Genomic DNA, 15,007 nt, shown 5'->3' with positions numbered 1-15,007 from the left:
GCAGCTGCAGCATCCCTCTGACAGTGACTCCAGAGCCGGCTGGTAACCGGGGATACTGGCGGATGGAACCGGGATCTAATCGTGGATTTATGACGGATGGTTAATTTTAGGATACCGGTGATGCTCCTGGAGGATATTGTCGACGTGTCTGGAAAAGGATGGAGAGGGGACTACTGCTGTCACCGACTTACACAACACTAGTCAGGGACAGAGAGGTAATCCACTGCAACTACCCGTGATATAAGTGGTGTTACATTGCTTATATGCATATATGTGAGAAATGTGTTACTTATATTGCAGCAGTCTTATAATGTAGGCTACTCTCAAAACAGGGTTATTGAGTTAGTTAATTTTAAACCAGGATCTAGAGTGTTGATGTTGTCAGTGTGACAGCTGCCTGTCTGCTGCCCTGAGCCAATAACTGTTTCCTGTTCAGTATTGATTTCTGAGCTGTATCAAACTCAACAGGCCCAGTGTGTGTGAATGTGTGTGTGTGTGTGTGTGTGTGTGTGTGTGTGTGTGTGTGTGTGTGTGTGTGTGTGTGTGTGTGTGTGTGTGTGTGTGTGTGTGTGTGTGTGTGCGCGCGTGTGTTTGAAAGGAACATATTGTTTGTTTGATTGATTAGCTCTATCAATCAAGTTTCAAGGAAGTATACGTTTTCAAACTGTATTGAATGAATGGAGGCCAAGAGCTTCCTTAATGATGTACAGGCAGTGCTTTGGGATATGTCGGCAGAAAATAGGCTAACACATGACAAACATGTTTCAATAAATCCATATTGTTGCATAATTCGTAAAGTATAACAATGAGGTCATGGTTGTGGCAGCAAATCCCATAGTGATGGAGTATTCCAGGCGGATGGAGCACGAGAAGTGTGAGCATGAGACACAGCTGGATCTCAGACTTTGTCTATAATAAGCTGTTTTACCTCTTTGTCCACAATGAGCATGGAACATGGTGACCTACTGTAGTCTGTACGGACAGTGTTTGGGTTATGCCTGAAGATATATTGGCATTTTCGTATTGTTTTAGCATTCAAATGTGAAAAGAGATCTTTGTGAAAATATCCCCAAAATGCTAAATGTAGCCAGTTAGCATTTAGAGTGAAATTAACCCTGTGTTATGCAAGGGGCTGCATTGGTGGGGGTGTGTTTCTTCAGGCACAGGTGGATCAGGAAGTCCAGTTTCAGAAACAGTGCATTTTAAGGCAGGCAGATGCAAAACACATGGGATTATACATCATGGTGGCAAGAATTGTATCTAGTGTGCTGATCATAAAGGTGAATAAATGTGGTGATACTGTGACAAAATGATCTAATAGGTATGTGCCTTTGCATTTTGATTGTCCACACTGGCCTAATTGCAGTTTTTCACATAAAGTAATATTGACTTATATTATTAACTCTGTAATAGCTGGGTTTCTGGTGTGTGTGTGTGAGCAGATGTCCAGTTCAGCTTGTATATAACCAGAACACTGGTATCTACTTGTCTACTCTACAGGCAGATGCTATTATCTGCTTTTGATTTTAAATCATAGACAACAACCAAATAACGTTCCCCTTTTCCATGAGACTTTAAGGCGTCATATGCAGTTGTAACACTTTAATGATACTAGAGGAAACATTCATTAAGTGTATTGATAGCAGCTTCAAGGATCTGTCTCTTTACTTGTTTCCTTTTTCATGTCATTGTCTTCCTTAATATATCTTCTTATTCAAATTACTTGAGAAACAATCCACTTTACTGCTTAGCTTTAAGGTTCAAAACAATTGGTACTTCTTTACAAATTGACTTTGAGTTTTGGATACATCTAGTTACTATCAGATTACATTGCTTATCTATGTAGCCTGAAAAAACAGCGATGTTTACGACTAAAATATGACAACATCACTAATTTTAAAGATTCATAGTTTATCAATACAAATCTGTGTTGAATGTAATACTTGTACAAATTATGTTTTGGGGTTGGGGTTATTTTTTATTTCTACTGCAGAAAAGTGATAAGTACTCTAACTCTTCCTGGAGGCTATTGTTAATGTTTAAAGGTCGCAGAGATGGGGACTCGAGTCTGCGACTCGGACTCGAGTCGCACACACAGAGACTTCAGACTTGACTTGGACTCGTGACCAAAAGACTTCAGACTCGACTTGGACTCGTGTGTTGGGACTCGTGAACAATCATTGTGTTTTCTATTTTTGGCGTATTAAAGGTGGGGTAGGTAGGTACATTTGAGAGAAACCGGCTCGAGATCGCTAGAATTTGAAAATACACAACCGGAGATAATCTGCTAGAGGCTGTTACTTCCTTATAGAGCCCGCCTCCTCCAACACACACGAACGCGCACATGACCAATGAGGGCACGAGATAAGTGTGTGCCCAGATGGAAGGCTGACAGGCAGGTAGGCCATCCAGTTATTTTAGCCGGGCTCATTACGCAGACGTGCGCGCCTCTGTTACTACCTCCTAGTAACACAATGGCGACCGCTTGTAATTAGTTTCAACTACAAAAACTTCGAACAAAACGCCGGCGGCACCAACAAAAGGAGCGCACACTGCTAAATCTGCAATATCAAAATCAAGGATGCTGGCGCAACAACGTCGAATTTCATCAGGCACTTGAAAACTCACCCGGAGAGGTCAGTCACATTAACGCATATGGACGGTTAGCAAACATGTTTAGCTCAGCATCAGCTATGTAATGTTCACTTAGCTTGCTACTAGCTTTGTAACTGAATATTTGAAAAGATTAGTGAATTGCTTGTCACACTTGTTTGAGTTGAGTGGCGTTGACATCCAACTCTTGACATGACATAAAAAAGGTCGGTAACGTAACGTTAATCAGTACCCGCTTTTAAGTACTTTTAACAGTTTCCCTGCGGGGGATTAATAAAGTATTTGTGATACTGATTTCTGATTCTGAAGTGTTTTGCTTATAAGTTGTTTGCATTTAGCTAAAGTGTGATGTTTTTCCTCATATTGCATTGCAATAGCCTATTTAAAGTGATCATATAACAAACAACTAATCAGTACTGATACTGTATGCTAATAGATATAGGAGTGATAATAACACACTAAATGCTTTGAATTTCTTAGATATAGCTGTGCAGTATTCTTAACAGACTGGATAGCAGCAGACAATAGAAGGCACCGTGGTACATTTGGTTTTATATTGGACGTTGGATATTCGACACATTCGAAAAATCTATTTAACACTGGCTTCGATGGGCGATTTTTTGTCAAACCAACTTCGATGTGTTAATACAAGGCCCGCCTATATAACACAAAGCTTTTTTTTTCAAAAAACCCACCTTTTGATTTTATACTTTTTTTTTGTGTTAAAAAATCCTATAAATCTATTATGCGGCTTGGCCTTTTCACCTACCCATGTCAAAACACATCTGATGAACTCAGCTAACTGCCCTACACTTAACACAAAGCTTTTTTTTTCAAAAAACCCACCTTTTGATTTTATACTATTTTTGTAATGTTAAAAAATGCTATAAATCTATTATGCGGCTTGGCCTTTTCACCTACACATGTCATAACACATCCGATGAACAAAGAAAAGTACCCTCTGCATGAGAAAAAGCAAACACTCTGATTGTTAAAATGTTCCTCATCATCAAAATTGATAACAGTTCTTTGTTTTTGTCTTTTTGACCATGTTGCAATATCAAATCAAATCAAATCAAGTTTATTTATAAAGCACATTTTAAAACAACTTTCGGTCGCGCCAAAGTGCTGTACATGAATAAAAAATATACGGAACATATTGCAATTTGTAGCATTTAAGTTAAAAACAACAAATATAAAGGCAGACACAGTTAAAATACAAAATGAAAAATGTCATGCTCTGCTCACTTTTAAAAGGCCAGAGAGAAAAAGTGTGTTTTTAGAGAGGATTTAAAAGCCCCTAGTGTCTGGGCCGACCTCACAGGTAAGGGCAGAGTGTTCCAGAGCCTGGGACCAGCTGCTGCGAAGGCTCGGTGCCCTCTAGTTTTTAGCCTGGTTTTCGGCACTACCAGCAGCATTTGGTCGGCAGACCTTAGAGCTCTGGCTGGGGTGTATCGCTGGATTAAGTCAGCTATATAAGCCGGAGCCAGCCCGTTTAGGGCCTTAAAAACAAATAAAAGGAGTTTAAAATCTATTCGGAACCGAACTGGAAGCCAGTGAAGTGAGGCCAGAATGGGGGTAATGTGGTCACGCCTTTTGTGGCCAGTCAGGAGACGTGCAGCTGCGTTCTGTACTAGCTGCAGGCGTTTTATGGATGCCTGATCCATGCCCACATACAAAGCGTTGCAGTAGTCCAGTCGCGATGTCACAAAAGCGTTAATTACCCTCTCTAAGTCTTTAAAAGATAAAAACGACTTGGTCTTAGCCAATAGTCGTAATTTAAAAAAGCAGGTTTTGACTACGCTGCTGACCTGTTTATCGAATTTAAAAGTGCTATTGAAGGTTACTCCAAGGTTCGTTACAGCGGGGAGGATGTTTTTACTCAGGGAGCCAAGAATGTCAACCTGGGAGGCCGGAGGTTGGGGGTGAGGAAGTTTTGGCTCAGCCAGGATTTAATTTCAGCCAAGCAGTCCATCAATTGCTGTAAGGAGTTAGCATTAGCATTGAGAGGTAGATATATCTGAACGTCATCAGCGTAGCAGTGGAAGGGGATGTTGTGCTTGGAGAGAATTGCACCTAGGGGCAGTATATATAATAGAAAGAGGATGGGGCCCAGAATAGAACCTTGGGGAACCCCACAGGTAAGGGGGGCTTTTGCAGAGGAGAAGGCACCTAGCTGCACTGAAAGGCTACGGTCTGTTAGGTAGGACCTGAACCATGCCAGAGCAGAGCCTGTGATGCCTGCGGACTGTTCGAGCCACGACAACAGAATGCTGTGGTCCACGGTATCGAAGGCCGCTGTCAGTATAGGTGAATATAGGACATATACAGGTCAATATAGGACATATACAGTGTTTTCAACTGTCAGTTAAAAATATCCTCTTGCCTACTATTTCTGAAGTCCTTATATTATATGGAAGCGATTTAGTAATATCCGAATTATTGTCGTCCTGAGGTGCCTTTCTGTTGGCATATCCTTGAAAATGCTTAAATAATAAAAAAAAGTAACTTTCATTACTATTGCCTGTGTCAACCTTTGGTTGTTTTATGTGAAGATGTATATTTAGCTATTGTAAGTCATTTAAAGAATTCCATGTAGCCTAATCACCTTAAAAAATGTTAAGATGAAAAGGCCAAGCCGCATAATAGATTTATAGCATTTTTTAACACAAAAAAAATAGTATAAAATCAAAAGGTGGGTTTTTTGAAAAAAAAAGCTTTGTGTTAAGTGTAGGGCAGTTAGCTGAGTTCATCAGATGTGTTTTTGAGATGGGTAGGTGAAAAGGCCAAGCCGCATAATAGATTTATAGCATTTTTTAACATTAAAAAAATAGTACAAAATTAAAAGGTGGGTTTTTTTGAAAAAAAAAGCTTTGTGTTAAGTGTAGGGCAGTTAGCTGAGTTCATCAGATGTGTTTTGACATGGGTAGGTGAAAAGGCCAAGCCGCATAATAGATTTATAGCATTTTTTAACATTAAAAAAATAGTATAAAATCAAAAGGTGGGTTTTTCAAAAAAAAAAAGCTTTGTGTTAAGTGTAGGGCAGTTAGCTGAGTTCATAAGATGTGTTATGACATGTGTAGGTGAAAAGGCCAAGCCGCATAATAGATTTATAGCATTTTTTAACATTACAAAAATAGTATAAAATCAAAAGGTGGGTTTTTTGAAAAAAAAAGCTTTGTGTTAAGTGTAGGGCAGTTAGCTGAGTTCATCAGATGTGTTTTGACATGGGTAGGTGAAAAGGTCAAGCCGCATAATAGATTTATAGGATTGTTTAACACAAAAAAAATAGTATAAAATCAAAAGGTGGGTTTTTTGAAAAAAAAAGCTTTGTGTTATATAGGCGGGCCTTGTATTAACACATCGAAGTTGGTCTGACAAAAAATCGTCCATCGAAGCCAGTGTTAAATAGATTTTTCGAATGTGTCGAATATCCAACGTCCAATATAAAACCAAATTTACCACGGTATAGAAGGCTTATTACAACCAGAAGAGACGTGAGACTTTTATTTTTTTAGAGACTTGAGACTTGACTTGGACTCGTGACCAAAGACTTGAGACTTGATCAAGTCTCACCCCACAAAGACTTGAGACTTGACTTGGACTCGTGACCAAAGACTTGAGACTTGACTTGGACTTGCAAAAAAAGACTTGAACATCTCATGTCATGGCCATTTCTACTGATCATAATTCCATCGTTGAGGTATACTAAAATAGATTTACATTGTTCAATGTTCCAAAATCCTATTGGTTTCTCATACAGCATCTCTGTATAGTATGTGTATTCACTCTGTCCTAAACACGTTGTTAGAGCTCCTGCCCCCCCCTCCCTATGAGCCCACTGTGCTTTGATGTGTGTCTATGTGTTACAATGGCGTTTGTTAGCAACCAGAAAATGCCACCAGCAATGACAAACAGATGAGAATGCTGCGTGGGGTCTGGGTGCTGTGTTGGCGGGACGTTGCGGGGCTCGCTGCTGTGAGGAGCGGACAAGTGTGAGCTGGATTACTGGTGTTGTTTCCTGGCTGCTGCGTGGGGTCTGCGAGACAGCGAGACACAGCTAAACCCAGCCCGAGCACACACACACACCCACAGCCTGGCTGTGAGTCTGTGTGTGTCACCCGCAGCTTCCCCACATCCCGCCGTCTCAGGCTGAGAAATCCGAAGTCCACGGATTGGGCCAAATGTAACGGCTCCGCGCACGTAACGTAACTATCCCCAATACGTCACTGTACCCAGGAAGAAAAAGAAAAATCTCCAACGAGGCGTTCTGGGGCAGCATACACAGGTATTTTCTGTGTTAGAGTTTTACTCGCTACAGGGTGTACTTTGAGGGTTTGTGACTTTGCAGACCGTTTACATGCATAAAAACCTTCATAACACACAAGGGGATGGGTAATAACAGGAAAAGCATGACATGGGACCTTTAAGCCAACACATTACACTGACTTATTGATTTCTTTGTAAAAGTGGTCTTAGTAATATGAGACTGGGATAGGGGGTTGGTCCATATAAATAATGAATGCAGTTGCATGCTGATGTTTAAGTGAAACATCTGCAGGACAATAATTACGACTCTGAACCAAAAGAAGCTTTGACAATCCCATAATTTGCTTGTATGCACATGTTGATACGATAAAATCATTCCTTTTCTGTTTTTATTAGCAAACACCAGAGTGATGTTTTATGGGTGTTTTTTGGCCTGACTGTTAAAATGTGTATCATTATTCCAGCCCTCCCTGACAGGGTCTTTGTAAAAACACACATTACATTTTGAGAGATACTCATTGACAGCTTGTAAAGAAAGGATCAATTTAAGGGGACAATTACATCCCTCTCAACCGACACAGAGAGAGAGGAGGTCTGTGTTTCATTCTTAACATATGGTTGATAAAGATTCAGAAGAAATCTACCACTTATGTTGAATGCTAAAAAACAGGTTTTATCCTGTCATACTTCAGTATTACTGATCAGAGAACAGCTAGGTTGGTAATCAAGAGGTTTCTCAGTACTTCTAGCTCTGAACAATTGTACCATTGAAATTGGCAATAAAGGTTTTCTGCTTTAACTTACATTATAAAGTAAACGTTGATTGCGCAATATGTTGGCTGCAGAATAATGACACCATTGATTTTAGATAAGCCATGTCTATTCTATGCAATGAAGGCTTGATTTATGGCACAAAGCTTCGGAAAACAAAATGAGTCCTATGAAGTATTTAGGATAAATAGCAATTTAATATAAATAAAAAAATATTCGACCCAGATGGTCTAAATAAGTCTTTAAGTTGGTAGTAAGTAGGCTCTGAGGAAAATGGCATTTAATGCAGTTTGATTTTTGGACGCAGATAAGTAGGTTCACTCCAAATGTTGCCTACGGTATATAACAACATTTTCTTGTCTTAAAATCTTAGACATCTGTTGGACTGTAGAACATCACATTTTCCCAGGTATTCTATATTCTGTTATTACTGTATACAGTGTATACAGTGTATATGCATAACGGTAACTGTCATATTGCTGAAGCTCAGTTTCCTGTGATTTGATTTATCAATGTCTGCCACTAGCTTAGCCAGCCAGCTGATGAATTAACTTTCTGTTAGTTGTTTTTTGTGCCTTACTTCAGTCTTTTTGTTTGGGGAGGCTTAGTTGTAAATTGTCAACACGTGTTTACTGTCTACAGCAATATTTCAGTTTATCTGTGTGAAGCAACTATGAGATTGAGGTGAGGTATGACAGTTAAAACACTAGACAAACAAACAATTTATGTATTTATGTTGTTCTTTTTCCTTCTTTTGTTTACCGTCCCATGAACCCTCATGTTTACCTTACAATCCCTATGTGGGATTCATCTCTCAGGTTGTGTACCAATGTCCCAGACGAAAAGCTTGGCAAACAGAAAGTTGAACAAAAATGAATAAACATCTACAGCTTTCTTTTTGTTTGGTGAGGCTTAGTTGGAGATTGTCAGCTGTGTTTTCTGTCTACAGATAGTTATTTGTAGGTTTGTCTAAGTGTAGAAAGTATGACATTTAGGTGACGGAGGTTAGGGTTAGGATCAGCTGTGGTAGTGCCTTCACTACCACAGCATTAGGGTTAGGGTTAGGGATCTGGTGACAGCAGCCAAAAGAAAGAAGGAAAAGGAGGAAGCAAGTCAATGAGAAACATAGGCAGGGATGGTGACCTGGGAAGAGTGGAAGAAGAGTGGAGGAAAGGTGTGATCAGGATAATAACAGGGTGTACGTTCCTCTCCTCAGACTCCCCCTTCTCTTCTACCACGTCTGTCTCCTTGCTGTTTTTCTTTTTCTCTTACTGTAACTCCCTCCCTCCTCCACTTGGTCTCACATCAAACCATAATTATAACCTTCTAAGTTTCATCTTGGTAAACTTTGTGATGAAATACGTGTGTCAGAACATCAACTCCAACTTAACTGATTCTAAATCCAGAACAAGGCATGGCAAGTTTATTTATACAGCACCTTTCAACACAAGGCAATTCAAAGTGCTTTACAAAAAACGAAAAAGACATTAAGAAAATGGCATTTAAAATCAGTCATTAAAAAGAAAAGATAATAAAATAAACATTAAAAGAAAAAATACATGGATAAAAGTTACAGTGCAGTTTAAGATGTGAATAGTTCAATTAAAAGCAGCGGCAAAAAGAAAAGTCTTTAGTCTAGATTTAAAAGTAGTCAGAGTTGCAGTGGACCTGCAGGTTTCTGGGAGTTTGTTCCAGATATTTGGAGCATAATAACTAAACGCTGCTTTTCCATGTTTAGTTCTGACTCTGGGGACAGAAAGCTGACCAGTCCCTGAAGACCTGAGAGTTCTGGATGGTTCATAATTTAGCAGTAGGTCAGAAATGTATTTTGGGCCTAAACCATTCAGTGCTTTATAAACCAGCAGCAGTATTTTGAAATCTATTCTTTGACACACAGGAAGCCAGTGTAAAGTAGGGGTCGACCGATTATCGGCCAGGCCGATTATCGGGGCCGATATTCATCATTTGACCGATTATCGGTATCGGCCTTTTTTTATAAAATTGCCGATAACACTTTGGCTCTGATGCGGCCGTTTCTCTGTCTGCAGTCACCACTCTCTGTACACGAGCAATGTCCCGCCCACAGCGCTATCTGATAGGCTATTACTGAAGTGTCAATCAACACTGAAGATTTTCCGGGCGGGAGCCAGCCATAGAGGCGGGACCTTCTCAGATTACAGGCAGGTGCGAAGAACGCAGACACAGACAGAGGCAAGCTGCAGCGCTGAGCGGCAGAGACATACATGTGTTTCGAAGGTAAATCAGTTGAAAGCCGAAGTTCAATAAACATCCCAATCCCCTATGCTGAAGTTGCAAAAACAGCACGATCTATTGATCTAATTCTATCAGCTTCCCAGTTACACAGGGACGGGGGAAGTCAGTCAGCGTGCAGCGTCTTGCAGCGGAACTGTGGTGCGGAGGGGGGGCTGCGAGTGAAGCCTCGCAGTTTTTCAGGTTGATATGTGAAGCTCATTAGCTAGCCAACATGTATTTAGCAAATGTTTAGCAAAATATTAGAAGTGAGGCTACTAGTCTAACGTTAGGTCTACTGCAATAGCCTCACTTTTAATAGTTTGAAAAACATTAGCTAGCATAGTGTTTTGCAGTTGCTAGCAGTTTATTGGGATTTTATGCTAGACAGACAGGCATTGGTTTGATATAATAAATTAAGCATTATTGTTAGTTAAGCATGTCAGCCTGCTGCCCCACTTCTTGTCTCTCTAACTCATTGCAGATGGCTGCACTAAAGAAAAGGGCACAGAGAGGAAACCAGTTGTAAGATGTTTTAAAAGTTCATTAAACATAATATAGGCTATGCTTAAATGCATTTCAAAGAAGTTGTGTTGGAGTTTGTGTTATTCTACATTTTGACACCAAGATTTTCTGATTTTACTGCAAATGTATATCTGTTCCAAATATCGGTTATCGGTCTCCTTGATTACTAATAATCGGTATCGGTATCGGCCTTGAAAAAGCCATATCGGTCGATCCCTAGTGTAAAGACTTCAGAACAGGAGTGATGTGATCCACTTTCTTAGTGTTAGTGAGGACTCGAGCAGCAGCGTTCTGAATTAGCTGCAGCTTTCTAATATTTTTTTTAGTGAGACCTGCAAAGACACCATTACAGTAGTCCAGTCTACTGAAGATAAAAGCATGGACAAGACAACTTTTATACGTTCTGCCTTGGCTCCAAAAACCATTACCTCAGTTTTACAGTATCTTTGTTTAATTGGAGAAAGTTCTGACACATCCAGTCATTGATTTGTTCAATGCACTTACTCAGTGTTTGATTTGGAGCATAGTCTCCTGGTGAAATTGTTACGTACATTTGTGTGTCATCCGCATAGCTATGGTAACTTATTTTGTTGTTTTTCATTATCTGAGCCAGTGGTAGCATGTAGATGTTAAAGAGAAGAGGCCCCAAGATGGAGCCTTGAGGTACCCCACATGTCATATTTGTCAACTCAGATGTGTATTTACCTATAGAAACAAAGTTGTTTCTGTCCTTTAAGTAGGATTCAAACCAATTTAGAACTGTTTCCGAAAGTCCCACACAGTTTTCCAGTCGGTCTGGTAATATGTTGTGGTTAACAGTGTCAAACGCAGCACTGAGATCTAATAATACTAACACTGAAGTGCTGCCACTGTCTGTGTTTAAGTGGATGTCATTGAAGACCTTTACAAGAGCAGTCTCAGTGCTGTGGTTTGGACGAAAGCCTGACTGGAACACATCGAAACAACTATTTAAATGCAAGAAATTACTCAATTTCAATGATTTTACCTAGAAATGGCAGGTTTGATATGGGCCTGTAATTGTTCATTACTGAAGCATCTAGATTATTATTTTTTAAGAGTGGTTTAATGACTGCAGTTTTCAGGGCCTGTGGAAAAATACCTGAGTGAAGAGATTTGTTTACTATATGAAGTAGATCTGAGGCCATGCAACGAAAAACATCTTTGAAAAATCCTGTTGGAATAATATCAAGGCAGCAGGAGGAGGATTTCAGAAGTTGAATAATGTCCTCTAGGTTTTTATCATTAATCTGATGGAATTGTGTCATGGTGTTTGAATTGATATTAGGTGGACATAGGGAAAACACATTTGCTGTACCAGATGCAGAGGCACTGACTGCTTGTCTGATTTTCTGAATTTTGTCAGTGAAGAAGGAGGCAAAATCATTGCATGCCCTGGTGGATAGAAATTCAGAGGCTACTGACACTGGGGGGTTAGTTAGTCTGTCGACGGTAGCAAACAAGGCACGTGCATTGTTTTTGTTTTTGGTAATGATGTCAGAGAATAAAGACTGTCGTGCGTTTTTCAATTCCAAATTATAAAGGCCAAGTCTCTCTTTATAGATTTCAAAGTGAACCTGGAGATTTGTTTTTCGCCACCTACGTTCAGCTTTTCGACACTCTCTTTTTTATGCTCTCACGGTCACGGTCATGGCCTTTCTCCATGGAGATATTTTCTTCCCAGTCACTTCCTTTACCTTAGTTGGAGCAATGGCATCTATAACATTTTTAATTTTTGAATTAAAATGATCTACTAGCTCATTTACTGAGATGTTAGCAGGGGCAAGTGTGGAAGAAAAATTCTGAGTAAACATTTCCCTAGTATTTTCAGTTAAATATCGCTTTGTGGTTACCTCTTTTTGAACATTTTTGTGAACAGAAATAGAGCTCTCAAAGAAAACACAGGAATGATCAGAGAGTGCAACATCAGTCGCCACAACCTTAGAGATATTCAGACCAAACAAACTGTCCTCGTTGTTTCTTTCTGACCCGGTTCAGATCATCAGAGTGTGTCTAAGGTTATCTGATCGTCTGAAAATAAATATCCAAAAGTAACTCAACCAAGAGGAAGCTGATCAGACGTTTTCACACAGCCTCAGAGGTCTCAACTTATGGGGCATTTCCACCGCAGGCCTCGCTCGACTTAGTACGGTTTTGTTAGGCCTTGTTAGGCCTTGTTAGGCCCGGCTCACTTTAATGCTGCTTTTCCATTACAGTTTAGGAGCTGGGGCAGTAACTATAGTAACGCAGTGTAGGCGGAGCCGTGACGTCATCTTCTATGAGCACCCCAGAAAAACAACATCAGCCGTTAGCTGTTAGCACTCATATCAAAAGTTAAACAAGTACAAACCACAGACTGTCTGTGTCATGGTGAATACAGTCGCTGGTTTATTTATGTCTGTATAGGCCGTTGTTGTGAGTGTGGACGGTCGGAGCATATATTGCGTTAGCTTAGCCGATCTCCATTTAGGCTAAATCAAATCAAGTTTTATTTATATAGCACATTTTTAAACGATTTTTGGTCGAGCCAAAGTGCTCTGTACATATAATAAAAATACCCTATAGTAAAGACGCTTTACAGCAAATACAACAGCACAGTTTGTGCAGAATATCAGTATGAGAAAACGACACCCTCTGTCCTTAGACCCTCACATCGTACAAGGAAAAACTTCCAGAGAAAACCCCACAGTTTAAAGGGAAAAATGGGAGAAAACCTCAGGGAGAGCAGCAGAGGAGGGATCCCTCTCCCAGGACGGACAGACGTGCAATAGATGCCGTGTGTAAATCGAAGAGATAATACATTTTACAGCGTAGGTAGACTGAATGTTTGGAAATGCATGTGTCTGTAATAAGAAGATGCATCACGCATTTAAAAGGTGTTTCACCTGCCGTCTGTCTGCAGACTTGTCAAAGCATTAATTCATGGTTTTTACTAACCGGTATCAGTATGTTGTTACTTCGGCATCATTTTGAAACGTGTATTACAATTAAATCACGGTCAAATATGTTCATTTTGTTGTAGTTGTAGCCCCCTTGCCAGCGATTCTCTCTCTAGTTTAGCAAACTCAGCCCGACTCAGCCCTGTTTGTTGGCCCCGATAGAACCACGATTTTGTCGGGCCAGAAAAAAGGTGAAAAAGTAGCCCCGGGCCGGAACTAGGCATAGTGGAAATTATTTTATTATATTTTATTATATTTTTCCACTTTGTCAATTGTATGGCGGACATTTCTACACCTTTGGGTCAGGTGGATATTGCCTTTTTGACAGTACCTGGCTATTTAAAAATCAGTCCTTAGACAGAATGTCCTGTGTCACCCTAGACAATTTCCTGACCAACCAGTGTTCTGCAGGGGAACTTTCTAGTATCCAGTAAACCTGCTTGGTTTCTCAACTGGAGCGATAAAGAAGTACCAGGTACCATGTGTTATACACAACTTTTGCTAATGGAAAACAAAAACCAGGGCAAGTCGGTTTAACCTGTTAAGCCCGGCAGCCCCCGCCCGCCCGTTTTTTGGACGGACACTATAATTTAATTTTTTTTTACTATGTTCAATCTGATTTTACTTTAAAATTTAAAAAATCTATATTGATTCTGACTTTTCTACATCCAACTCACAGGTGTTTCATTGCTTTGAGAAAAAAGATTATTAATGTACCCCTTTTAGAAGTGAATATATAGTCATTTGTTCTGGGAATGTCATTTTCGAGCCTGAGACCTGAAAAGCAGGCTCAGGGCTCAACAGGTTAAGAGTGTTACCATGCAGTGGAAATACGGCTATCATGAACGATCTGAAATAACACACTAGTTCCCAATAAATAAATATATGTCGACTCATGAGCCCTTGTCACAAGTTGTTGTAGCTTATGAGTTGCAAGCAGCAAAAAACAAAAAATGATGTACCGTTTGGTAATGCTTTTAAATTCTGAAGCAGGAATAAGTACAACTTTAGAGAAAAAGCCTACCCTACGGCAAACATACATAGGCAAGGCAATGCAAGTTTATTTATATAGCACCTTTCAACACAAGCCAATTCAAAGTGCTTTACAAAAAACGAAAGACATTAAGAAAATGGCATTTAAAATCAGTAATGAAATAAACATTAAAAGAAAAAATACATGGATCAAAGTTACAGTGCAGTCTAAGATATGAATAGTTCAATTAAAAGCAGCGGCAAAAAGAAAAGTCTTCAGCCTGGATTTAAAAGTAGTCAGAGTTGCAGCGGACCTGCAGGTTTCTGGGAGTTTGTTCCAGATATTTGGAGCATAATAACTGAACGCTGCTTCTCCATGTTTAGTTCTGACTCTGGGGACAGAAAGCTGACCAGTCCCTGAAGACCTGAGAGATCTGGATGGTTCATAATTTAGCAGGAGGTCAGAAATGTATTTTGGGCCTAAACCATTCAAAGCTTTATAAACCAGCAGCAGTATTTTGAAATCTATTCTTTGACACACAGGAAGTCAGTGTAAAGACTTCAGAACAGGAGTGATGTGATCCACTTTCTTAGTGTCAGTGAGGACTCGAGCAGCGGCGTTCTGAATCAGCTGCAGCTTTCTAATAGAT

General features: G+C 39.9%; 1 protein-coding gene across 1 annotated transcript in view; it reads left to right on the top strand.

The window, feature by feature from the left end:
- The window catches only part of pde4dip (phosphodiesterase 4D interacting protein), a 164,436-nt gene continuing 149,429 nt past the window's right edge, over positions 1 to 15,007 (top strand). Inside the window, 1 exon segment of the mRNA XM_034080430.2 lies at positions 1 to 215. The gene's annotated coding sequence lies outside the window, so the exon portion shown is untranslated.

The sequence above is a fragment of the Pseudochaenichthys georgianus genome, chromosome 4 (genome assembly GCF_902827115.2).
Source record: "Pseudochaenichthys georgianus chromosome 4, fPseGeo1.2, whole genome shotgun sequence".
NCBI lineage: Eukaryota > Metazoa > Chordata > Actinopteri > Perciformes > Channichthyidae > Pseudochaenichthys > Pseudochaenichthys georgianus.
Note: the sequence above shows the minus strand (reverse complement) of the source record. Positions and strands in the feature narration are given on the sequence as shown.